The sequence below is a fragment of the Dermochelys coriacea genome, chromosome 19 (genome assembly GCF_009764565.3).
Source record: "Dermochelys coriacea isolate rDerCor1 chromosome 19, rDerCor1.pri.v4, whole genome shotgun sequence".
NCBI classification, from domain to species: domain Eukaryota; kingdom Metazoa; phylum Chordata; order Testudines; family Dermochelyidae; genus Dermochelys; species Dermochelys coriacea.
In genome coordinates, this window is record NC_050086.2 from 10199186 (window position 1) to 10219867 (window position 20682).

The 20682-nt window shown below is 41.9% G+C and overlaps 1 long non-coding RNA gene across 1 annotated transcript in view; it reads left to right on the forward strand.

Moving 5' to 3' along the window:
• The first annotated feature begins 324 nt into the window (after nt 1-324).
• Nucleotides 325-20682, forward strand: part of LOC119845426 — a 34207-nt gene continuing 13849 nt past the window's right edge. Inside the window, exons 1-2 of the long non-coding RNA XR_006278244.1 lie at nt 325-401; nt 15718-15826. This is a non-coding gene — a long non-coding RNA (uncharacterized LOC119845426). The remainder of the gene's footprint in view (nt 402-15717; nt 15827-20682) is intronic.

Sequence of the window (20682 nt, forward strand, 5' to 3'; positions counted from 1 at the left end):
TTGGGAGGTGGGTAGATGTGATTGATTAAAACGTTTGTGGAACTGTGCACCCACTTTGGACTGACTCTGATCTTTAAATGAGGTGCAATCCTCCCCTGCTTTGTAGCAGGATGCTCATTATCACAGCTATGGTCTTAGCCTAATGGTAGGGTCCAATCCTGTGTCCACTGAAGTCAGTAGCAAACATTCCATCAATATTGCTGGTGCAGGATAAGGCCCTTATTGTTGAGATGCAGTTGCCATCAGCCCAGCTCACTGTAAGCGCAAAGTAAATGGTGACTGGGGTCATTTGTACCATACAAGCCTGCAATTCATGCAGTGACCCTGTCTCCCTCTTGGGCAGCAGGACTGGAAGTGAAGACAGCTTCCCACCTCTCTCTCTGACAAGAGGACCATCTGAAGTAAATTCATCCTACTTTCCCCTCTGCCTTTTGATGGTTTGGGGCCGCTTGCTTGCATGTACCTGATAAATTGTAGGCTGATCTAGTTATCTCACACATACTTGGGTACAAAGGGTGGGACACTCTTCTCCCCCCACACACACACTGTGTAGGCCTAGGTACAAGGGTGATAATGTTAAGAATGGCACTACTAGCTTGTAAGATTGGCTTTATGATTTATGGAAAACCTAAACAGTAACTGGACAGTCAGGTATCACCAGCTGCAAAGACTGGATCACTCCATGAGTTGCTGAGTTCATGTGGAATCCCCAAGCAGTTACCTGCAAATCTACCCCTCTATTTTACTGCAATATAAAAGGCTGGGATTGATAGCACTTCTTAATTGCAACTGTCCATTGCTTTTAGTGTGTGGTGATGTCCTAACCCAATCCTGGTTTATAGAATATCAGGGTTGGAAGGGACCTCAGGAGGTCATCTAGTCCAACCCCCTTCTCAAAGCAGGACCAATCCCCAACTAAATCATCCCAGCCAGGACTTTGTCAAGCCTGACCTTAAAAACTTCTAAGGAAGGAGATTCCACCACCTCCCTAGGTAACCTATTCCAGTGCTTCACCACCCTCCTAGTGAAAAAGTTTTTCCTAACATCCAACCTAAACCTCCCCCACTGCAACTTGAGACCATTACTCCTCATTCTGTCATCTGCTACCACTGAGAACAGTCTAGATCCATCCTCTTTGAAACCCCCTTTCAGGCAGTTGAAAACAGCTATCAAATCCCCCCTCATTCTTCTCTTCTGCAGACTAAACAGTCCCAGTTCCCTCAGCCTCTCCTCATAAATCATGTGCTCTAGCCCCCTAATCATTTTTGTTGCCTTCTGCTGGACTCTTTCTAATTTTTCCACATCCTTCTTGTAGTGCGGGGCCCAAAACTGAACACAGTACTCCAGATGAGGCCTCACCAATGTTGAATAGAGGGGAATGATCACATCCTTTGATCTGCTGGCAATGCCCCTACTTATACAGCCCAAAATTCTGCTAGCCTTCTTGGCAACAAGTGCACACTGTTGACTCATATCCAGCTTCTCATCCACTGTAACCCATAGGTCCTTTTCTGCAGAACTGCTGCCAAGCCATTCGGTCCCTAGTCTGTAGTTGTGCATGGGATTCTTCCCTCCTAGGTGCAGGACTCTGCACTTGTCCTTGTTGAACGTCATCAGATTTCTTTTGGCCCAATCCTCTTATTTGTCTAGGTCCCTCTGTATCCTATCCCTACCCTCCAGCGTATCTACCACTCCTCCCAGTTTAGTCTCATTTGCAAACTTGCCACAAAGGCTTCCCTTTGTGGCAAAGAACTCATTTGTTAAATGTATGTTTACAACTTTTTTTTCCTCTAAGCAAAATCAGATCCTCATCAAGGCACTCCACAAAAGCTACAGTCTGAGATTAAATTAATTTACATTACGGCTGAGATGACTTCTCAGTTTGAATACAAATGACACTTTCTTTCTGTAAGCAGGTGCACTCAGACAAAGCATAAATAACATATTCACAAATAAAAATATTGTTACAATTCAGTTTATTACCTCAAACGTATATACAGAATTTATCATAGAACACTTACAAATTCAAGAAGCCCTCCCCCCTAAATTGATTCAAAATTACATACTCCCATTCACAGCTGAATAGGAGAAAATTGAATTTCCTCTTCCATCAATGGATATTAGCCCTGACAAACCACAAGACTCCCAGGGCCATTATGTTTCGCAAACCTCCTAACTAGTATGTACCAGTTAGCCTTGTGAGTATTCTGATTGTCCAAGACAAGTTATTTATAAATAAATAAAACTTGGTTTTTATTATCATGCTAATGATGGACTAGTAAATTTTGAGCCTAGACCAGTAAGTTTCCACAACAATTTTATAAGGCTGGTATACATGTGTGTATATTACATATTTCCCAGTCTAAATGTGAGACTGTTACTGTATGTGTGTGTTTAATAAACGTGACATTAAAAAACAGCGCTACAGAACTCAAATGCTAACAACTTCTCCCAGGACTATTAAATGGCATTGGATACCTCCACAGAACAGTTCCCTGTCTTTCAAACATGTCCCCTCTTGGTTAGCAAGAGCTGCAGCCACTGCAATGAAACCATACAGCTAAGTTCATAGGATGATGAGTGACTGACAATTTTCTGGTTTCAAATTAAACAGAAAACTAAATTAGCAAATTAATTGTTTGCTATGTTTTTCCTATGACCCTGTCAGCTGCTTCTGGTCCTGCAGCCAATCAGAAGAGCTCTTTCAGTAGTCCTGAGAAGGAGGTGGAGTTCTGAACTGGGCCCTTCTATCTACCAACTGTCAATCATGTTAATTTTAAATTACTTTTGTACAGCCTGGTGTCAAAATGATTAAAGCATGAAGAGAAAAAGGGAACTAAAAACAGAGAGAGAGAGAGAGAGAATAATTTACCTTTCATTTACAGCAAGGACACTTAGTGAGAAACCTAACACCCACAACTCTGAGAGCTGTGAAACTCTAAAACTTTTATCTTCTATCGTCCAGTCTACCAAGAGATATGAGATATGGCTAGGTGCTGTGGATCTCACTTCATAGTAAGCAAGTAGACCGTAATTGGTAGTAGCACAAAAGCCAGGATTTTTCTCCTTCTCTTCCCAGGTAAGGCTTGACCCTGCATTGCATTCACCATTTGTATCTCTGAAGCAATCAACAACATAAACAGACAAACCTATCCATCCACATGCAGACATTTTCTCCCCTTCTTACTGTCCGACTCACAGTCATGCTCATTTTATACCATGTACATACTGTGCTGGATAATTACATGCTCAACAAATCATAAATGCATAACCATATATTGCCTTAAACGTGTGTGGAAAAGCTTCAGTCCTTTCACAATCTTTCTCTTTTAAACACACACAAAGGGACTTGTGCATGGTTGCACACTCACATGTGTACTAGATCTCACATTGTACCCTCACTTGTTCCACTTGCTAACACTTCTATGCAATGCAGTCTTTTTTTTATCTTAAGCTTATGCTCAAATAAATTTGTTAGTCTCTAAGGTGCCACAAGTACTCCTTTTCTTTTTGCAAATACAGACTAACACGGCTGCTACTCTGAAACCTTTTTTTTATCTGTTGCATTATGCTTCTCTCTATTGTTCTATTATTCACTTTCATCACCTTCTAGTTATTGAACATTTGGATTAACATTTATTCAAATTATATCCTAAAGTTGCAGACTCTAGGTTGACTTTGAACAAACCTGTAGAAAGGGTAACTTGATGTCACCTGAAGAGTTATTACAGGATCTGATTAGCCACTCCTGTCCATATTTACTTCTTTATCATCTCTATAGATGATATAGAGGAGCTTATTTTTCCCCACAAAAGACCTATAAATATTTAGAGTTCTCTTTAACAAAGAAGCAAAATATAGATGGAAAAGACTGATGTGCTTCCCCTGCAATTGTAGGGGAAAGCTGTCAGTACTCTTGTGAAAGGTGCAAAAATGAAAGAACCTCAGTGTACAAGGCAATTACGGTTGGACCCAAGTTAATGGAATTCCCTTTTTGCCCCAAATTTGGCTAGTCAGTTCAACTCTGTATACAACTAGCAAGAAATAATATGGTTAAGCCATGTACTCTCCTTTAAGATACCACTGGTAAACTAGTAATGGCCTACATTTTCATGGAAAGCACATTAGCTGGAGGTACTGGCAAATTACAAAATCAAACAGATATTTCAATCACTTCATTCTCTTTACCAAACTAGACTTTATTCTATTCCTGTTAGTTGCATTAGCTCTACAGTGCCTATGGGAAAGGGAGCTGGTCTCTATTCTGGGCCACTCATTATCAACAGAATTGTTAATTAAGTTCAATTACAGAATCTTTATTTATTGGTGATGTCATGCAAGCCAGAAAACACTGCTGGATTTGCAGATCATAGGTTGCACCTGCAGGCCTGGCAGTGACGGGAAGAAAAAGTTGTAAATTGAGAAAATGTTATCGAGAATAATTTGATAACCAATAAGCATGGAACCCCAGAGTGCCATTTTTAATCACTTTTCCGAATAGTGTACTTTAAATATCCATTATGAAGAGAATTCGTTTATCAAAATTCTTGGAAGTACAGTAGGACCCTGAAATGTATGAAGTTTTCAGGAGGCACCAGAAATATTAATTGAAAGTGGAGATTTGTAAAATCAAGGTGACAAACCATGACATACACACAGGCTGCAGGACACAAAAACAGAATTTAAGATTAAAAGGAGTTATGTAAATTCAGGGTTCATAAATTCAACAAGCTATGGGCCTTCTCTCTCTTCTCCTACATCTATATTTCCAGTGTAGTTTGGATTTAAAAAATTATTTATTTAGCTATGCTTGATTTTTTTATTTTTATTTTTAACCTTGTGAAAAACTTCTCTCTGCAATGGGACATCCCACTGCTAAATGTGAATTGTTCAGTTGGCAAAGAAAAGGATTCCAACCCTGGACAAGGATATTCTATAAATTCCTCATTGACAGACACTTTGTCCCTTTTAAAAGTATTTAGGTGTCACTGCAATCAGTGTTGCTATGTCTAACTCATGTAGAAGCCTGAATCTCTTTTTCAAAAGGAATTTAGACACTTAGGAGCCTAAATCCCAAGTGCCTAAACCCCTTTTGAAAATGAGATTTAGGCTCTTAAATGAGATAGACATTGCAATGCTGAGTGCAGCAACACCTAAAAACCTTTCAAAATCTGGGCCTTTATCCCCTCATAGACCCTAGAATTGAAATCATTCAGGAAAAATTACTGTAACATGGCATGCAGATAGAGTAATATTATTTTCCTGTCTCCTGCTATTTAAACAGCAAATTACAATTATTCCAAGAGAATCAGCACCAGGACCTGGTGCATCAGTGGCTTCTTGATAGTAGTTATTTGGTAGTTTTCCCCTCTACCTGTTTGTTTATAAGATTGGGGAAGAAAGGCCCTGAGCAAAATCAAATTAGGTTCCTTAGCCAAAGTTCTTTGGGTAGGATGTTTTTAGTTGCTAGCTTTCTCCAAAGAAGCTATGTGTACAGATGATCAACTATTGGTGTATAAGCTTTTATCTTTTAATATTTTCATGATAAAAGGAAAGCAGCAGAAGGCTGATAGTTTGAAAAAAAATGAGAGTCAGATGCTCAGCCCAGATCACGGAATGGAGACCATGTAATGTAAGGGCAACGGAGGTGCGAAGAGATAAACCAGAAGCATTAGCAAGAACTTGCATGTCATGGAGGCTGGGGGACACCAGCTTGGGTTCTCACTCTGCAGTGGACTAAATAAGGTTGTGATGGGGATAATAATATATCATTATAGTGTTGCTTTTAGTGTCACTCTTTAAGGGTCTGTCAGAAATTCAGTTATAAAACCCTTATTTTCAGGAATTCGTAACTTGGCTGTAAAAAATTATCAGTGAACGTGGTGCACAATATCTGTCCTAAAGTACATTTATTTTGATACAAAATTTTGAAAATATTGTTATTTAAAACTGAGTCCTTTTCTTAATGTGTTACAGACAACTACTGCATAAGATGGTTTAGAAACCTTATGTATTTTGGAATTACTCATTTGCCCCTTGGTGCTACTGTAATACAAATAATAATATTGTTTTAAGAAATGTGCACTAAACTTTTCTCATTACAAAGTTCACAAAGGTTTTTAAACATGTGGATTTGGGAGTGTGGTTGAAATGATGGAGCCACTGGTCTAATAAATCATTCTGTTTTACTGAATCTGTGTGCATTTATTAAAACTATTTGATACATTTGCTCCCTGTCATGCTAATGGATAGGGGTCTCTGGGCATGTCTACACTTACTGTACCGGTACAGCTGTGCTGTTGCAGCACGTGTGGCAAAGACGCTCTATGCCGATGGGAGACAGCTCTCCCGTTGGCATAACCCCACCCACCACCCCCCGCGAGCAGCATAAGCTATGTCGGGAGAAGCTATGGGAGAAGCTTTCCCTCCGACAAAGCGCTGTGCACACTAAAGCTTATGTCAATGTAACTTATGTCGCTCAGGGGGGTGGAATATTCACAGTGTGGTACAGATTGTTGCAAAATTGTCTCTGTTCAGCCTATGTTCTTTTTGTGTAGCAGAGTAATGAATTTAAACTCCCAGGCTAGTCTTTTGAAAGTATTGAGCAGGTTTCCTTTGAGGAGGATGACTGCTAGATCAGATATAAAATGATCGCTTTCTGAAAAGTGATCACCCACAGGTGATAGGATGGTTTTGTCTTTTATCATTTTCCTATGTAAACTAATTCGAGAGCTTAGTGATTGTTCTGTTTCACGCAGATAATTGTTGTTGGGGGCATTTAGTGCACTTGATGAGGTATACTACGTGTTGTGATAGGCATGTGTAGGATCCATGGATCTTGAAAGGTGTGTTGTGGGGGGTGTTGATCAGTGTAGCAATGGAAATATATCTGCATGTTTTGCATCTGTTGTTCTGGCAGAGTCTAGTGCTGCTTTGAGTTGGTGGGTCCTGGTCTGTGGGAGTTTGCTTCTGATGATGGGCTTGGAGAGGTTGGGGGGTTGTTTGAAGGCCGGAAGTGGGGGATCAGGAAAAAAAATTTTTGGGATGCGGTCCCTATTGAGTATGGGTTGTGGTGGTTTGATGATATCCCATATGGGTTCTAATATGGGGTGCTAGGTGACATCTAGGGACGTGCAGTCAGAGGGGGTTTTTCTTCTGTACTGAAGCTTTTCTCGGGGTATTTGGGTGGCCTCCTCCATGATGCAATCTACTACTTTGGTGGAAAGAGAAAAGGAGTACTTGTGGCACCTTAGAGACTAACAAATTTATTTGAGCATAAGCTTTCGTGAGCTAGTGTATTTTCCACCGAATGCATCCGATGAAGTGAGCTGTAGCTCACAAAAGCTTATGCTCAAATAAATTTGTTAGTCTCTAAGGTGCCACAAGTACTCCTTTTCTTTTTGTGAATACAGACTAACATGGCTGCTACTCTGAAACCTGTCAGTATACTTTGGTGGAGTGTCCTTATTTGGTGAAGGTGGTTTTAAGTGTGTTATGGCATATATCCCGAACTTCAAAAGCTTGTGTCTCTCACCGACAGAAGTTGTTCCAATAAAAGATATTACCTCCCCACTGTGAGGTATCCTGGGACTGACACAGCTACAACTACACTGTATATAACCTGTTTCAGGACATTTCTGGCTTGGCCTTGATAGCAGCTCCTGAGATTACCTGCATCACCATTTTGTAAAGACGTAGGGTCCTCTATGAGACCAGCTTCCAACCTTCCTTTCCTCCCTCATGGGAGGTCAAATTAGAACCACAAAAAGATTTGTGGGCCAGTAACTTCAAATAGATCAGCAGTTCTAGTACAATTGAGTCTCATTACATTTTCACCACCAACTCGTATAACAAAAACTTACATTTAGATTATATTGGACCTCATAAAAATGCACAGCATTAGCGTTAAGGAAATGGGTGCTTGTTGAGGATGTTGAGCATCATACAAGTCTTTTGGAAATCGTTGGTCACATAGGTTTTGGGAGGATCGACTTGCAAGAATTAATCTTAGGCTATGTCTACACTGGCAATTGAACGACAAAACTTTTGTCTTTCAGAGGTGCTAAACCCCCAGCCCCCAAAAGTGCTCTCCTACCAACAACACAAATGCCAGTTGTTGTGGGTGGAAGCTTTTGTCAGCAGGAGAGCCTACAAACAGCGGCTACGCTGCACGACTTTTAGCGGTACAGCTGTAGCAACACAGCCATGTCGCTAAAAGCTGTGTAGTGTTGATATAGCCTTACTCTTCCAAGTAATCCATTACCTTTTATCTGTTTTTTTTTATTGGTGCAATCCCAAAATTGCTGAATCTCGGAGTTTCAATGAAGAAAATGTTTCTTTAATGGTTGGGAAAATGGCATTGCAACACTGGAAATGATCAACAGCTCCATTTTTAAAGGAGTGGTGCAGTGAGCTGTGGGAGTTAGCTTCTCTGGAGAAAGTGACTTATAAAAGGCAATGAGCTGGAGAACTTTGAGCAAGTCAGATCTTTATTTTTGGACTGTTGGCAGAATAACCATACTTCATAACCAATGTAGACGCTAGTCTTAATATTTTAGCATCTCAAGGAGAGTGTTACTGTTTGGGGTTAGAGGGAAAGGGTGCAATTCATCTGTGTGGAAGAGGGGAATCCATTGTATTCAAAGTGAGGAAGGCTACCTATAAATGTGATGGGTGTCACTGTTTGACTTTCATCATAGAAGGGAAGACACATGGGTGAGAGTTTCTGGTTTTGACACGTAAAGTGGGGAGATCCTTAAGTGCAAGTGGGACCCTGTTGAGGTTCAAGTGAGAAAGGGACATATATAAACGGGTCTAGTACCAAAATTCATGTGACCTTGGGCCAACCCCTGACTGGTACTCTAAGAATGCGTGCACACAGTATCTTGTGCACACAGTTGCAAGTAGGCAGAAACTTAACTGTGTTCTGGGCTCTGGGTGTATATATAGATTTTCTTTCTTTTTGCTGAGAGGAATGGCAGGTGCTGACTGCCAGGGGGCAGCAAAGGGAGATTTTTTGTTTTCAGCCCTTTGCAGTGGGAGCTTTTCAGCTTGATTGTGCTAAATGCTTATATGCCAGTGTTTCCATTTACAAACTCTGCCTCCCCTCCCCCCTCCCCCCCCCCTTCTCAGTTTCTCTACCATTAACTCTGTGCTGCTGCAGCCTGTTCCACCTCCCATACAGCATGATGGGGGTGGAGGCACTGAGGGGCTCTGCGCCCCCTGACTATACTGTAAGGGGGGTGCGGGGTAGAGAGGCTCAGGGGACCCCCTGGTCACCCAGGTTTTCCCTCATCCCCTGCTCCCCTCGTCTAGGCTGGGACTGAAGGACTCTCTGTCCCACTGTCCCCCCCCCCCCAGCAGGCTTTCCCTCCCTACCCCCCAAGTATGGGGCATTAGAGCTGCTGTCTCTCCCAATCCTGGCTGGCTCCCGCCATGGTGATGAGCATGGGGGGGGGGTCTCTGTCCCCCCCCCGCCACTGGCTTTGCTCTCCCTGTGTACTGCATGGGGGGCACTAAACGTCTCCCCCCCCCACCCTAATCTGGCTGGGGTTCTCCTTTCGCCCTCATATACAGTAAGGGGGGGCTGCGCCCCTCCTGCTTTGGGGGCGCCCCTCCAGCGGGCTGGGCCGCGTGTGCCCCATTCCCCTCGGGCTCAGGGGACTCCCCCCCCCCCAGCTGGGGGCTCGCTCGGCTCCTCTGCCGGGGCTGGGACGCCCTCCTCCGCCCCCCCAAACCGGGAGTTTCCAGGAAGCAGCGCTGAGAGGAGACGTTTCACCGCGTAGGCTCAACTCCCCCGCCTCCGCGGAGACCGTGGCAGTAACGTCAAATAGTCCCCGTCCCGCCCCAAACCAGACTTCCCCCAGCCTGGGACGCACCCGGCCGGGGGGGACCGAACTAAAAAGGAGCTGGCCCAGCCTGGGGCTAAAGTGAGAGTTGGGGGAGGGAGGACTGTGAGGTGGGGGGGGGCGGGAAGGAGGCCCGGCCGGGGCGGAGGGATCCGAAGGCGAAGAGAGTGGAAGGCACCCGGGTGCTCTCTCGGCGAGGGAGGGAAGTGAGCGGGAAAACCCGGCGCGGACGGGGCCGGGAACAGCCTCCGCCTCCGGGGGCCTCCGCCCCTCATCTCTCCCCACCGTCGGGGGCTTCCCACCTCTGATTCCCGCCCGAGGGGCCCTGCCCGCGCAGAGCGACGCTCCACCCCGCCCCTCGGGCTCAGGGGCTCCTGCCCCAGCTTCACCCGAGCCGGGCAGGGGCCTCGGGATCCCCAGGGGCGGGGGCTGCTCCTTCCCCACAGCAGCGAGCGCCCCCCTCAGAGACAGGGGGAGGCAAAGGGGAACAAGGGCTGTGGGGCCGGCGCCTTAGGGTTGCTGGGCTCTGGGACACGGGGGGGGGGTCAGCTGGGGGTGCAGGAAGGGCAGGCCCGGGGGAGACACCAGTGGGGCAGACAAAGCCGGACAGGGGTGGGATTGGTGCTGGTGATGCTTTGTAAAGCCCCGGCCGCTCTGGAGATTTGGGGCAACAAAATACGGTGACTAAAAAAGTGGGGCTGCCGGCTGCGGTAACCACCCCCACCTGAATGACGTCCCCTTGCCCCCATGAATCCTGCAGGGTGAGAAGACATGGCAGTTCTGCGCTTTCCCCCCCCCAATTCAAGTCACACCATCAAGGGTGGCCTTGGACGCGGCCCAAGAGTGCAGCCACGCAGGGCAAGTTGTTTTTGTTCTTTGGTGGACCCCCCCCGCTCCCGCCTTTCTGCAGGAACTGCCTTCTGCCCTCAAAAATGAACTTGGGAACCAAAGTCTCCTGTCTTCCAGAGATAAGGACCCCGATTCACCACTACCCCACCCCGCTGACTGTTCCTCCCCGACACGGAGTAACTTACTGGTTTAGTTTCCTTAACCGGATAAGCAAAGCTACAACCAACCCAAACGTACCGCGATGTTTGTGGAAGTTTGCTTGAGGCCCCTGCGTAGTTTACTTCACGCGGGACCCCACAAATCCTAAAGCTGCCCGTTCACAAGGGGCTTCACACCCTTCCATTAACCCTGCAGGGAGAGGAGGGAAAGAAATTGTGATCCTTCTAAGGTCTTGCTTTCCCCTCAACACCCTGCCCCTTCCCAGGTACACAGGCTTCATGGCCTCCCGTTAACCCTGAGGAGAGAGGACAAAAACTAAACTATGCTCTTGCCCTGCTTCCCTCGTCCCATTCCCAGCTAAGCAAGCTTCACATCCTCCTGTTAATGTTGAAAGGAGAGTAGGGCAAGAGCTGCTGCTGATTCTCAGGCCTTGCTCTGCTTCTCCCCACCCCCTCCATCATCACTATCCCCATCCCCCACCGCAGCTTCCATAGACTTGCATCTCTTCCATTAACACTGAAAGGGGAGGACAGGAGCTCTGATGGGCTTTTCTCAGGCTTATTCTGTTCTCTCCCTTCTACCAACCAGTACCCGGCTCTACAGCCCTTTTTAAGTGGAAACCCTGCAGCCAGCTCTGTTTTCATATACACCAACCCAACTGCCCTTCCCCCAACTCTCTATCCAAGCTCCACAGCCCTGCAGGAAAAACTGGTGATTCCCCACATTTTGCTTATTCACAAATGGTAGTTTTTTAAAATGTGTGATCTGTTCTGTTTTGGAGGCTGCAGCATGCTTTTAGAACAACATTTTGTTTTATATAATCTTGTAGATAGCCCTTCGTAATAACCCCTTGAAATTCTCCATGTTGGTCTTTTAAAAAGTTCTATCTCATCACCTCTTCTGGATCAGTGAAGGTCAGTTTAACCCCTTCCATTTTTAAATCAGAAATCGGTTCAGAAGGATGACTTTTCATTTATGGTTCTGATATCTCATTTTAGTGAATGAATTTTTTTCAAACCAGTCATGAAGCACACTGAGGAAGAGTGCTTCAGCACTAACGAAAGTAATGTATGAGTTAATGAGAGGTTCACATGGTATGCGAAGCAAAAGAGAATCTTTAACCAGCTCTGCCATTCCCTCTACATACCACAAACTTGTAAGCTGTAACCACAAGGTGGATTGTATGTGTGTGTGAGGAACGCTGCAGCAAAAGAGTCATGTACAGGTGGATGCTCACTCATTTCACATTCTATCGTTTTTAGAGTACCTTTAAGTTTATATACACTTTTTTTCTGGAGATATTGTGTGAGGCTTAATTAATACTTGTGAAGCACTTTAAGAACATTAGAGGAAAGGTGTTATAAAACTACAAAGTATTATTTACTGAGTCAGGCTTCATTTTAAAATAACTAGATTTTTTTCTATATAAATAGTTTTCCAGATTTATATTAATAGATCAATTCTATTTATCAGATTCTCAGCTGCTGGGGCCAGTCTTCTTGGTGGCAACATCCTAGCTATGGAACATTTTGCCTAAGAAACTCCGTGCCAGAAGAAATCAGATCAAGGCCAAGCGTGGCTGTGTTTAGGTCCAAATGTAAGATGTGCCTTTCAATGAGAGGCCCTGGAACAGTGCTAGTAAACAAAACAAAAACGGACCCCCTCAATTCATACACCCCACTTCACCAGGGAACAAAGAGAAGTAACACCACTTTCATTATGTACTCCAATACTATTTAAGTTTGTACAATGCTTAGATACCAAAGCAATCAGAGATTTAGAAATACCTATAATTGTAGAAATTACTTTTAAAAATAAACTATATCTAGCCCTCAACAGGAAATACCGTAATGGTAAATCTAAACCAGAGGACCAAAGGTTTTATTTTCCTCTGCCTTTTTCTAACATTTTTCTGTAAGTTTCTATTAAAATGTTAAATTCTTCTTTCAATATGGTGGATAAATATTGTATCAATGGCGTTTTGTCATCTTTATAAAACAGAGAGAATGGAGCCTTGTAATTGAAAAAAATCACTTTATATTGGGAGAAATCTTTATATAACAAAGGGAACTACTCTATCTTGGAGTGGAGGGGGGGAATGAGAGTAGCAGCCGTGTTAGTCTGTATTCGCAAAAAGAAAAGGAGTACTTGTGGCACCTTAGAGACTAACAAATTTATTAGAGCATAAGCTTTCGTGAGCTACAGCTCACTTCATCGGATGCTCACGAAAGCTTATGCTCTAATAAATTTGTTAGTCTCTAAGGTGCCACAAGTACTCCTTTTCTTTTTGAGGGGGGGAATCTAACACTAAGAACATGGATGCTATATATTGTTGGAAAGCTATGCTATAGGCATGGAAGTCAGAAACATGTTTTATGCTGGAGAAAACTTTGTAATGAGAGAGTTTGCCTTGGAGTAAGTGAGGATTTTTTTTTAACTTTAAGCAATAAATTAGGAACTCTTCAATCATATGAAAAAAGTCTCTGAAATATCAATTCTGGAAATTGTAATTTGGCTCAGGTAGTCTGTTTATGAACATCTACTGAGTGGAATAATAATTAAAAGAAGTAAGACACTGACTATAATCTAATCTTATTTAATTTTGCACTGAATGTATGTTCAGTAGGCCATAATACTGGATTACCTGCTTCTGAGTGGGTGTCCTCTAGATTTTGCTCATGACAGAACACGGTCCTCCATCCTTCTGGGTCCCTGTCTTACTCTGATCAAGTATTTTCCTTGTAAATGTTCATTCTGTAGTAGGAAAGATTGGGATGTTGGTTTGATGGCTTGTCCCTCTGTCTAACTTATTTTTGTACAAATAATGAATGCAATGAGGGCAAAATTGAGATTTTTTTTCTGGTATTCTCAACACCGTTGGCAACACCTGCCCTCCGTTATCTCTCTGCAAATGCAATCGCTTTAATGTTGCTGGGAAGTATTACTTCAGCGTCTTCTCCTTTCTGCAAAATTTATGGCCTCCTGGCCCAGTGAGCCCTTCATATTAATTTTTCCCTCCTTTTAGTTTGCCTTTTTGCAGCTTAGCATTCTTTTTCCAAGCAAGGAGTTTACCAGATACTTCAGCTAGAAATTTAGGTTATCCATGGTGGAAGGGGGGGAAATAAAGAGCTAAAAGTAAAAAATAAATTTTTGGTGGGTGGGTGAGTTTTTTCTTTTCTTTTCTTTTCTTTTTCTTTTCTTTTCTTTTCTTTTCTTTCCCAAGAGTTTAAATTTTTTTCTGTTTGTATGTAAACTAAGACTATATGTATTGAAAACTGATTAGGGTAAATCATTTTTGTGATTTCAGAATCAAAGTTGACTATTTTCTTGTGTGTATGGTTTCTTTCCCATCTTTCTTACTAGTCTTAGTCACTTTCACACCTGCTTGAGCTTTAATCACTCAAATTATTCATAACCTTGCTCTGGAAAAAGAAGACTTCTCATCTGGACTAGACAGATTTACCATCAGTAATTGTAAATGGGCTTGGATGACTTAATGATTCTTATGCTTTAGCAAAATCTTTATTCTCTGATTTCATTGCCTTTTAAGAACTCCTGTGCATTGTTTTGCCCCAATTTGTAAATCTCTCCAGTGGAATTTATTAGAGTTATTTCTTGCAAATTTACTGAAAGCTTACAAGGTACTGACTGCATCCTTTGACATGCTGATATATACTGGTACTCCTCTTTTGGAAAATTGTTTCTCTTATTGTTTTATTAGCTTAAGGTAGGTTATTTGGCCTATTTGCAAAACTTTTTGTCCCATAATTCCTAATAACCCCAGTTCTGTATGTTTGTGATAGGAGATCAGCTTGGTCTGACCTGGTTGTATCAAAAATATCATCGCAAATTTGGCTGTCAATTCCAAAGCCTTTTTTCTTTGTTAGAGAAGGAGATTGTGTCTTATCTTACCCTTCCTTTAAGAAGAGAGGGGGCTTTTGTATTGAAGACTCTAGTACAGCCAGAGTTAGTACTTTGTGAAACACTTAGGATTCCCATCAACTAGACAAGTACAACTGGAGGCAGGAAGAGGATCATAGTAAAAATAATTTCTGTTTGGACTCAGATGAGCTGAAGGACTCATCTCATGTCAAATACATCTCCATAATGGAGGAAAACCAAGACAGTAGCTCCACCAGGGTCGACAGACTTCTACCTTATTTGGAGAATTGTTCCTTGAATTTTTTTTAAATGTTGTTTTCTATACACAATGCAGTATATCTCGTTCTTTCCTCTGCAGCCTGACTGCTCAGAAGAGAAGGAATCTCCTTCTCTGTCCTTTGCTAGACACAGAGTGGGCCATTACACAACTGGGCACTTCCACATTGTGATGATCTCTTCCCTGGTCCATAGGATAGGACTGCTTCTTCAGGTTCTTCTATGTTACCAGATGAGATGCTGCTGCTCTTCTGAGCAGTTGAGTGGCCGGGGAGCAGCAGCTCCTGTTTGCCCCAGGTCCTGCTAGTTGTACTAACTCTTCAACATGTAGCTGGCAGCACAATGTATGTACAGGCAGCCTGCAGCACGGCAATTAATTCTTTGGGCTTCCTGGGAGTCATCAACCTTAGCCCAGCAGCTCTACCTATCTGCATCACATCCCAACATCTCTTCTATTTCATCACAACCGTTGGCTTCCCATTCTGCTTGCTTCCACTAGTGCCTTGCCTCCTTCCCAATTATTTCACTTTCCCTGTCTTCCAAGATATGCAGGGGTGGAAGGCTAGTCACAAAGGGGTATCTGTAGAACGACAGGTCCGATGACCATGTGTGCGTGGGAAGTGAGAGTGGATGCTGAGTGTCAGGGATTGAATCGATCCAGTTCACTGCAGTTTGGCAAACCAATACCTTTTTTTCCCTGAAGGCTATCATCTTGTGCTCCAGAATGATTGCACGAATCAACTTAAAAATGTGGCCTGAGGAGGATGTTTGCCTGAGTCTGCTTGCAGCCTGAAACAATGGCTCTGAGAGAGGTATGAATTACTTCTGTTAATTTAAAGTGGTTATTATCTCTGAAGTACAATGACAAATTAAATATCAGCATTGTTAATTATTTCACTGCTAATCAAGGCTTGCTAGAAAGAAGAGGGACAATCATATTCTGAAGATATACTGTAAGTAAAGTCTCATTTGGATAAATCTCAGTTTGTGAGGGAACTTTGGAGAATACGATTACGTTTGTTTCCAGTTTTATGCTTGTTGGGGTTATACAGAAAAGAAATAGAGAGGTTGGAACAAAATATTGAGGATGAGGAAATAGAGAAAAGGAAGGAGAATTTGAGAGACTTTTATGAGATCATGTGGAATAGAAAGCAAAAGAGGAAGAGAGGAGTGTGAAAGGGAAAAAAGAGAAGGAGGGAGTGCACAAACTGGTTGGAGGGGGAATTTAAAGGGGGACGGAGCCATTATTTAACACTGCAGAAAATTTAGACTGAACAAATGCAGACACTGGAAAAGATAAAGAAAAAAGACACCAATGGTGGAGTGAACGTTAAAAATGGAAGTAACTGAGAAGAGAGAACAAAAGCAAGGGAAATGTGTTATTTTTATAAAACATTACAAAAAATAATGAATATATTTTAAATAAGTTGTTACAAAACCTTAATAAAAACATATATATATAGTATAGTGATTATATTTTAAGCATGTGAGTGACTCCAGTTGAATGGCTTTGCAGAGGGGCCCAATCTTACAACACACAAATCTGGGCCACTGTAAAGATGTTGCTAGGGCTTCTTGTGTTCTGCCATTCCAGCTCTGTTCTTCACCACCAGCAAACAAAATGAGGAAGGGAGATATCCCTGGAAGTTCCTTTTCTTCATCTCTCTTTTAATTAGGGTATCAGCTTTTACTGATGCTAGAGGTTGGAAGATGGAACAAGGATTTTTGTTCTCTGAGAATCATTATTTCTGCCTCATACAGTACAGGGCATAGATAATTAACATGTCTCTTAGCAAAAATTGTCTGTGATGGCCAGGGAAATTTGTTCATGTTTTAAAATTCTTGTTGCCATAATGTAAATGAAATCTTGCAAATTTGTCCATTTTCCTACTTACAACCAAGACAGATGAACATACCTAAATCAAGATACTTCAAGATAAAAAGTCTTTAGGACACACTTGATAGGCCCCTCATCGAGGCTTAGTCTTTTTTGTTTGATTTTAAACTGTTTGCCATTGTGAAAGTGCTTCATCCAATCAAGATACAATCCGGTCTGTATTTTCCCACAGCTCCATAGTATCTATTGGACTTGTTCAGTTGTAACAGTTACTTTCTTTTAATTTTCCAACTTTGAGAGCACAGAGTTTAACTAAGTTTTTGCATTTATTTTGTGCATTCATTGTTTGACCACCTTGAATGACATACATTTTACTAGTTGTGTGGTGTTTTCTCTTTCCACAATATTTTTAACCGTGTCAGTAGCACTAAGGTTAATTTTCTCTGTGAGCTGTTCTATAAAAGGCGGGAGGCAGAGAAAGTGGTGTGTACAGATGGTAGTATTGTTGGTGAAAATAAGCAAAGAAAAGACTGTCCAGCCACTGGTGCATTGATCTGAGTTCTTTCCTTCTTAACACAGGGTCACTGCTTTTCTTCCCCCCTGCTAACCCCCCACACCACAAACGCTTTGGTAGAGTATTAATTGGGATAATTTCAAGCTATTTTATAGGGTAGCAGACTTACTTCATAGACCTCCATTGATCAGAGCTACACTTGCAGGAAGAAAAAAGGGAAAACAGCTGATTCTTGTTTTGTTTAATTTCTCAAAGCTATATGAAATGTGAATTTTTAGAAACAGTAATTGTTACCATGTTCCAAGGGATGCTTGTGTAGAAATGTGAAAGTGAGCTGCTATTATCATTCAAACTGCAGTTCTGAATGAAGCCAACCTTTCCAGCCAACCTTCCCAAACCCCTAAATAACCTCTCAATTAACATAATGCTCTGTGTCTTCCATTTAACATTGTTATCCTGTTATTGATAACCCTCTTTGCTCTCCACTGAATGTCCTGATATGAGTAGAAATTAAAGTAAAGGGGTGGATTCTACATCAAGTAAACTATTAGCATGCATGCACCAGCCTTCTGTAACCCTATGGAGAGACCACAAGAAGGTTTTTTAATTTTTTTAAGAAAGCATATATATAATCTTAGCACTTATATAACATTTTACCTATTTAAAGTTCTTTACAGACATTTAATTTACCCAAACACATCTGTGAGGATAACTGTAATTGTTCCCATTTTACAGATGATGAATCAGAAATAGAGAAATTAAATAACTTTTCCACAGCCACAGAGAACATCTGTGAAATTCACATTAGAAATCAGCCTCCCTGGCTTCTAGTCGTGAGCGGAGACCATGTGAGTAAATCATGCCTCTTTTTTGCTTTTTAGAAAAGGACTAGTGCAGATAAAGTTTTGGGAATAGTACCATTGAGCCAAGGAAATCAATATACAGAGCAAGTTAACTTGGAGTTCTGGTGAACCTCTCAGCTCCCCACAACACAATGATTTCAATGAGCTTTTTCAACTTCCCTTCCCTAACATTGTGAGCATCTTCTAATTGTTCCTCCCTCTTCTGGCCTCATCCACTAATTCAATATCCACATTATGTTGCTTTCTCTCTGTTTTCAGGTCTTCCAAGACTAACTTGACTCACCACTGGGACACTCCAAGTCTCTCTCTCTCTGCTAATCTAGACCATTCCAGCCACACTTATTTCTCCATGAGAAAGTCTGATTTCTTTCAGCTCAGTTGCTGCTTGATTCCACTGTGTTCTTTCAGGGATTTTGCAGACTCTTTCTACTCTGCCTTACTGTCTTGATCATGTTAGCTTCCCCAGTATTTGTTTTCACACCTATCCTCTTCAGACCATCTCCTATTTCCTGCTTTGTTAATATCTGAAATGTAGCAACAATACTCTCAGTGATATAAGACTTTTCCCTGCAATATTTTCTTTCATTTTAATGTTTTTTTTTCTGTCAGAACAAAGCGGATTAAAATCCTTGTGTATCTAGAAAAAGGTGGATTCTTAATCATCCAGGGAACAATTTCATAAAGAGCTTCAAATGGTCCTTTTGTATTAGGGAAAGCTCATTCCAAGACAAACCAGGGAAGTGCTTTAGGACAATCTGCAGGTCCCAAACAACTTTAGGTTTTGACTTAGTTTATTGTTCATTCATATCATGTTGTCGGAATATCTGAAAGAGAACAGTCTTATTGCCTACAAAAAAGTATATTGTTTCCATTTTACAGATGATGAGACTGAGGTAGATAAGTAACTTTTGCGTAGTCATAGAGAGAATAAGTACAATATTAGTCTTATCTGCCAGAAGTATGATACGGAGGCAGATCTCTTGTAGCTCCAGTCCAAGGCTGGGTAAACAAGTGTTCAGGAAAGCTGCTGAAAAGGCAAAAATATTATAGTAAAAACTGAAACTTCAAAAAGAGACTACAAGGGACATAAAAGAAGCCCTAAAGAAAAGCAAGAAAAGTACAGGAACAGATTTGCAAGTAGGTGGAAGCAGGTATGGCAAAGGCTTGTATCTGTTTGGTTGCAGGTATTGACAAATTCTGCAAAGTACAAAGCTAATAAAGTTAAAACAGGAAAAGCAGGAGAGAACATGAATTAGCTGCAGCAGAGTAGAGCTGGTACCTACACGCTTTATGGAAGAAAATGTAAGAAAAGTTACTTGAGAATACTGAGTGAACTGGAGCAAATATTAAACAAAAGTGGAAGAGAGCCTTAGTCACATGATTCTCATTGTCTTGGAGAGTCATACTGTAAGGTGTTCCATGATGTTCTAAAAGAACCTGAGTGAAGCGCTGCAGGTCCCAAAAAACATGTAATACTTGAAGTGTGTGTTACAAAGGCAAGGAAACACGTTTAGAGATGAAAGCGTAGCCTGACTGTATCTCATCTTGGTAGCTTAGTATTATGGCGGTAATAAGAAAGCAGGAAAATTGGCAAGTAAATGGAAAGCAAAGCTTTATGCAGAGATTAAGCAGCCAAACTCTAAAACATGTATATATGGTAAGACCAGGGATAGGGGAGGGTATTGAGGTAGTGCTACATAGGAACCTATTCAAAATGTGTTTAACAGAAAACTCAATGAAACAGCAATTCAAAATTGTTGTCTGGGTTAACTGTAGCAGAAGACAAATTGAAAGAGGTGTTTTGTGTAGAACTGGTGTATGGACGGTTGGCTTCAAGAAACCCTACTGAAAATGTCATGGTTGGAAAAGAGAAGAAAGAGATGGCTCTGGGTAGATCACAACATACTACATTTGGAGAACTTCCAAATGGGTCTCAGAGCCAAGTCCTTTGAAGAGAATACAAGAGAGAAACTGGCAACTACTGGTCATTTTGAATAAGGCATGGAGGTTGTAATATGCATTGATTTATTTCTTGTTTGAAAACATTTTAATTTGGTAAAAATACTAATATAAAATAGGGTGCAAGTTTTTACCTGCAGCTGTGAGAGACCAGAATTACAATATAAGTGGTCTTACAGAATTCAGCAATAGAGCAATAATCTTTTTCACTCTGTTGTTTTTCAAACAGTAGCAGAATGACTCTGGTGATGTTCTTTTTTTAAAAAATGAGAAAGAACAGAGTTGGCAGTTGGAGTTTGGAAATGGCAGCTAGGAGGAGGATAAAGAAAGGTCTGAAGACACAGCAGTGACAGCAGCTGGACCACCTTGAGTAGGACAGAAGTGAGCAGGCAGGGACAATATATAGATGAGGTGACAGGCACAATGGTGCAGTACTGTCCCCATATGAAGCAACCCGCTCTGCAATCATCAAGGGCTCTGTCAGTGGTCAAATTG